At 41.1% G+C, this 6,302-nt stretch overlaps 1 non-coding gene across 1 annotated transcript; it reads right to left on the reverse strand.

The window, feature by feature from the left end:
• Positions 1–4,740: 4,740 nt before the first annotated feature.
• LOC115942351 (U4 spliceosomal RNA) lies at positions 4,741–4,877 on the reverse strand. Its single transcript, XR_014141916.1, has one exon. It is a non-coding gene; the product is annotated as a U4 spliceosomal RNA (small nuclear RNA).
• Positions 4,878–6,302: the final 1,425 nt, after the last annotated feature.

Genomic DNA, 6,302 nt, shown 5'->3' on the forward strand with positions numbered 1-6,302 from the left:
CTTCAGCTCAGGTCATGATCCTGGAGTCCCAGGATCGAGTCCCGCATTGGGCTCCCTGCTCGGCAGGGAGTCTGCTTCTCCCTCTGACCCTCCTCCCTCTCATGCTCTCTCTCATTCTCTCTCAAATAAAATTTTTTTTTAATTTTTTTTTTATTCTTATGTTAATCCCCATACATTACATCATTAGTTCTAGATGAAGTGTTCCATGATTCATTGTTCGTGCACAACATAAATAAAATCTTTAAAAAAAAAAACAAAACCCTCTATGCTTGTGGCCATGTTAACTGTTGTGACATACAAACACAAACACATTTTCTTTATTCATAAATGAATCTAACAAAATCTATCTGGTCTTCCTCCTCTTCTCTTTTCTCTCTACCCTCTTTGAGCTTGCTGAGATCACCCCAAATACACGTTAGTTCACAATCCTGAATGAAAGCAATCCAAATTTATGTTAATTAGAACAGGGGTGTGTGGGTGGCTCTGTCGGTTAAACAGCTCAGGTCATGATCTCAGGGTCCTGGGGTCAAGCCCTGATTCGGACTCTCAGCTCAGCCAGTAGTATGCTTCAGGATATTCTTTCCCCCTGCCCCTCCACCTACTCACTTGCTCTGCTCTAAAATAATCTTGGGGCGCCTGGGTGGCTCAGTCGTTAAGCATCTGCCTTCGGCTCAGGTCATGATCCCAGGGTCCTGAGATTGAGCCCCGCATCGGGCTCCCTACTCAGCAGAGCGCCTGCTTCTCCCTCTCCCACTCCCCCTGCTTATGTTCTCTCTTGCACTGTGTCTGTCAAATAAATAAAGTGGGTCTCCTGGGTGCTCTGTTGGTTAAGCATCCAACTATAAGTTTCAATTCAGGTCATGATCCAAGGGCTGTGAGTATAAGCACAATGCCTGGGGGTGGACAATACCAAAGAGTAGAAATGGAAAAATCAGGATACCCTAGGGTGTCTAATCTATTTTATAAGACCCGAGTGTGTACCTACTCATTGTGTACCTAACAGAAAATATACACGGTCTTTTCTATATTTACACATCAGCCTTTTCATTATATAGCTGACCACAAAGGGTACTGAAAAATGAATCCTCTTCAATTGATGCAATGTTAAATATGACTGTAACATGCTAACCAACTTAATTTCATCAGTTTCTACAACTGATGAAATCCTCTTTCCTCTCAGTGCAGGAGGAGTGTAGGGACAGCATGGGCTGTGAAACAACAGAGGGACAGCTAGCCCAAAAACTGGGCAGGCTGTTTAAAGCAGAACTGGTCCCTATGGGGATAGATGACCTGCTTCTCAGTCACTGCCTTGCACATAGCTCAGAGCACAGGACTAGACTCATCATGGGGCTGAGTGGAAGTGAGGGAGGGCCCTGCCGACCTCAGGTCAGCTTCCTTGGAAGGTCACCCATCTATACTGGAACAGACCTACGTTGGGGTTACATTCCTGGGATACCAGGGCTTTGTGGAACCACAACACACACCTTGCTGGTTCTGACTAGTAATGTCCAACAGCGTTCATCTTCAACATCCACTTTGTCATGTGACATCTTCAAGCTGTGCACACAATATTTAAATCATCCAATCCCCCCCCCCATAAATCAGTCCATGAATCTGGGCCTGGAAAAGTACAGTTATCTCTGTCATCCAACAGCAACTGGTCCTCAGGAGCACCAGAGAATTAATTAAATCACGGGAAAAGCATCAGACTTCCCAGAAAAGCACCATAATTCGCAAGAATGCATCTCTGTCACATTTGCTCATCACAAGTACCTTCCTAAGGCCTTGCAGTGACCAAAGAACTTCCCCACATTTCAAGAGTTCTCCATATTTGGTTTTCGTAGGATTTATCTTCCTCTCGAACTGTGTCATCATCATGTTTTATCTGTCCTCACAACTCTCAAAGTGCCAAGTACCTGAATTAATCCTGGGGCCCATCGATGGAGTTTTCCTATGCTTCCAATGAAGAGGTGACAATATTGTATTTAAATCTCAATTATGGCCTAAAATGATCCTGTTACCAGCCATTGAATTAGAAAATTCCAAGCTATTCCTAAGGATCTACAAGGGCCGGCAAGGCTTAGACGGGAGGGGGAGAGCAGTGACAATGGGGTCTCTGAAACACAGGAACGAAGGTCAGTTTTGATACCTGCATCACTGCAATGGAGATGAAGAGACAGAAGAACTGGAGAGGATTGAGAAAAACAAAATTTACCTTTCTAGATTCAGAGTCAATAGTGTAGCCTTGGACAGGGGTCCTCTCCCCAGTGAAGAATTCATGCCAATGTTTCGGCTTAGACATGTTTCATCTCTTACCTTGTGCTGCATCATCACTCCTAATAGAGTATTGATTTCTTCCTGAGGTATAACATCTACTCAGCAACAGAATACACATTCTTCTTGAGTATACATGGAACATTCTCCAGAATAGTTTACATACAGGGTCAAAAATTGGGTCTTGAATGGTACAGAAAGATTGAGATTATTCCCTCCATTTTTCAGACCACACTGCTTTAAATTTGAACTCAATCACAAGAGAAAATTTGGAAGGAAAACAAATGGAGATTAAGGAGAATCCTACTCAAGAATGAATGGGTCAAACAGGAAATTAAATTAGAATTTAAAAAAAAATATGGAAACAAATGAAAATGAAAACACGACTGTTCAGGACATTTGGGATGCAGCAAAGGCAGTCCTAAGAGGGAAGTATATAGCAATACAGGCCTTTCTCAAGAAAAAGACAAATCTCAAATACATGCTCTAACCTTCCATCTAAAGGAGCTGGGAAAAAAACAAACAAACCAGCAAATAAAGCCTAAATCCAGCAGAAGAGAAATAAAAGATTAGAGCAGAAATCAATGATATAGAAATAAAAAACAAACCAACAGTAGAACAGATCAACAAATCTAAGAACTGGATCTTTGAAGGAATTAATAAGATTAATAAACTAAACCCCTAGCAGGAATTTATAAGATTGATAAAGCAAACCCCTAGCAGACTTACCAGAAAGAGCAGAGAGAGGACCCAAATAAATAAAATCATGAATGAAAAATGAGAGATCACAACCAACACTGAAGAAATACATTTATAACAAAATATTGTAATTATATACCAACAAATTAGGATATCTGGAAGAAAGATGGATGCATTCCTCGAAAACTCTAACCTACCAAAACTGAAGCAGGAAGAAATAGAAACCTGAGTAGACGCATAACCAGCAAATAAATTGAAGCAGTAGGTCAACAATCTCCCAACAAACAAGAATCCAGGGCTGGATGACCTCACAGTGGAATTGTATCAAACAATTCAAGGAGAATTAATACCTATTCTTCTGAAACTGTTTCAAAAAGTAGATGTGGAAAGAAAACTTACAAACTCATTCTATGAGGCATTATCCTGATTCCAAAACCAGACAAAGACCCCACTCAAAAGGAGAATTACAGACCATCAGTTCCCTGATGAACATAGATGCAAAAACTCTCACCCAGATACTAACAATAGGATCCAAAAGTGCATTAAAAGGATAATTCACCAGGACCAAGTGGGATTTATTCCTGGGCTGTAAGCATGGTTCAACATTCACAAATCAATCAATGTGATAAACCACATTAATAAAAGAAAGGACAAGAACCATATGATCCTCTCAATCGATAAAGAAAAAGCATGCGACAAAATACAGCATCTTTTCTTGATAACAATCTGCAGTGTAAGGATAGAAGGAGCATAACTTGACATCATAAAGGACATATATGAAAAACCCACAACTAATATCAACACAGAAAAATTGAGAGCCTTTCCCCTAAGGTCAGGAACATGGCAGGGATGTCCACTCTCACCACTGATGTTCAATATAGTCCTGGAAGTCCTAACCTCAGCAATCAGACAATAAAAAGTAAAATAAAATGTATCCAAATCAGCGAAGTAGTAGTTAAACTCTCACTCTTCACAGACGACGTGATACTCTATGTAGAAACCTCAAAAGACTCCACACATGGGCGCCTGGGTGGCTCAGTCGGTTAAGCGTCTGCCTTCAGCTCCAGTCATGATCCTGGGGTCCTGAGATCGAACCCCACATAGGGCTCCCTGCTCTGTGGGAAGCCTGCTTCTCCCTCTCCCACTCCCCTGCTTCTGTCCCCTCCCTGGCTGTGTCTCTGTCAAATTAAAAAAAAAAAAAATTTTTATTTAAGATTTTATTTATTTATTCATGAGAGACAGAGAGAGAGAGAGAGAGAGAGGCAGAGGGAGAAGCAGGCTCCCAAGAAGCAGGGAGCCCGATGCGGGACTCGATCCCAGGACCCCGGGATCATGACCTGAGCCGAAGGCAGACGCTTAACCATCTGAGCCACCCAAGCGCCCTAAATAAAAAATCTTAAAAAAAAAAAAAAAAGACTCCACCCAAAAATTGACAGAAGTGACATAGTATTCAGCGAAGTTGCTGGATATAAAAATTAATGCATAAGCTGGTTGATTGCTATACACTAACAAGGCAAAATAAAGAGAAATCAAGGAATTGATCTCATTTATAATTGCACCAAAAACCATAAGATACCTAGGAATAAACCTAACCAAAGAGGGAAAGGATCTGTACTCTGAAAACTACAGAACACTTAGGAAAGAAATTGAGAAGGACACACACACACACACACACACACACAATAAATCAATGGAAAAACATTTCATGCTCATAGATTGGGAGCACAGTATTGTTAAAATATCTGCAACCAAAAGCACTCCACACATTGAATGCAATCCCTATCAAAATGCCATCAGCATTTTTCACACTGGAATAATCCTAAAATATATATGGAAACAAAAATTAGCAATAATCGTGCCTCGGATAAACCTCATTGGCTACGATACTGCCACTGTGCAAAGCTATATGGAAACAGACTCCAAATATCCGAAGTAATGATGAAAAGGAACACCAAAGCTGGAAGCATCAAAATTCCTGACTTCAAGTTATATCACAAAGCTTTAATCATCAAGACAGTATGGTACTGGCACAAAAACAGACACCTAGATCAATGCAACAGAAGAGAGAGTCCAGAAATGGGCCCTCAACTCTATGGTCAACTAATCTTCAACAAAGCAGGAAAGAATATCCAATGGAAATTGGACAATGTCCTCAAAAAAATGGTGTTGGGAAAATTGGACAGCCACATCTAGAAGAATGAAACTGAGCCATTTTCTTACACCATACACAAAGATAAACTCAAAATGGATGAAAGACCTAAATGAGAGACAAGAATCCATCAAAATCCTAGAGAACACGGGCAGTAAACTCTGACCTTGGCCGCAGCAACTTCTTGCTAGACACGTCTCCAAAGGCAAAGGAAACCAAAGCAAAAATGAACTATTAGGACTTCATCAAGATAAAAACCTTTTGGGGCGCCTGGGTGGCTCAGTCAGTTAAGCATCTGCCTTTGGCTCAGGTCATGATCCCAGGGTCCTGGGATAGAGCCTCGCATTGGGCTCTCTGCTCAGTGGGAAGCCTGCTTCTCACTCTCCTACTCCCCCTGCTTGTGTTCCCTTTGTTGCTGTCTCTCTGTGTCAAATAAAATCTTAAAAAAAAAAAAAAGGAGATAAAAACCTTTTGCACAGCAAAGGAAACAGTCAACAAAATCAAAAGACCAGATGTCCATTCACAGATGAATGGATAAAGATGTGGTGTTTGTGTGTGTGTATACACACACACACGTGTGTATATATGTATGTGTGTGTATATTTGGATATATACATATTTAATGGAATATATATATATACACACACACACACACACACACACACATATATCAGGGAGACAAAGATTGTGACACTTGCCCACAACAGCAGTTCACCCTCCCTGACACTCCAGGACAACACTGAGAAAATTCTTACCTCTCCTCAAAAGAGAAACAAATGAGTGACCTGTATGTTCAGTGATCTCACTACTTTGCTGCTGCCTGAGGACATGTTTCTGTCATGCAGGACATGGGAGGAACGAATGACAGCACCCTCTGGATGCAGTGTGGTGGCTGCTCAGCCCAAAGGTGAGCATTTGTTCAACCAATGGAGAGACTACAGAGATGAAGACAAAGAGAGGAAGGTATCATGGACTCTAAAAAGTAACTACACTTTGAAAGCTGGGAAATCACAAATTTTCAGACATGACAAATGCCCAGAACATGTGGGAGAGGTCCCCCAATTGCTATTTGTGTTGATCTGCACAAAGCAAGTCCATAATCCTAGGCCCAGAGGCTTTTTTAAAATTCCCAAATGTCAACAAAAGATAATAAGGCATGCAAAGAACCAGGAAAACATGT

Source organism: Leptonychotes weddellii, unplaced genomic scaffold (genome assembly GCF_054177405.1).
Source record: "Leptonychotes weddellii isolate Sample4059 unplaced genomic scaffold, ASM5417740v2 HiC_scaffold_1823, whole genome shotgun sequence".
Taxonomy (NCBI): domain Eukaryota; kingdom Metazoa; phylum Chordata; class Mammalia; order Carnivora; family Phocidae; genus Leptonychotes; species Leptonychotes weddellii.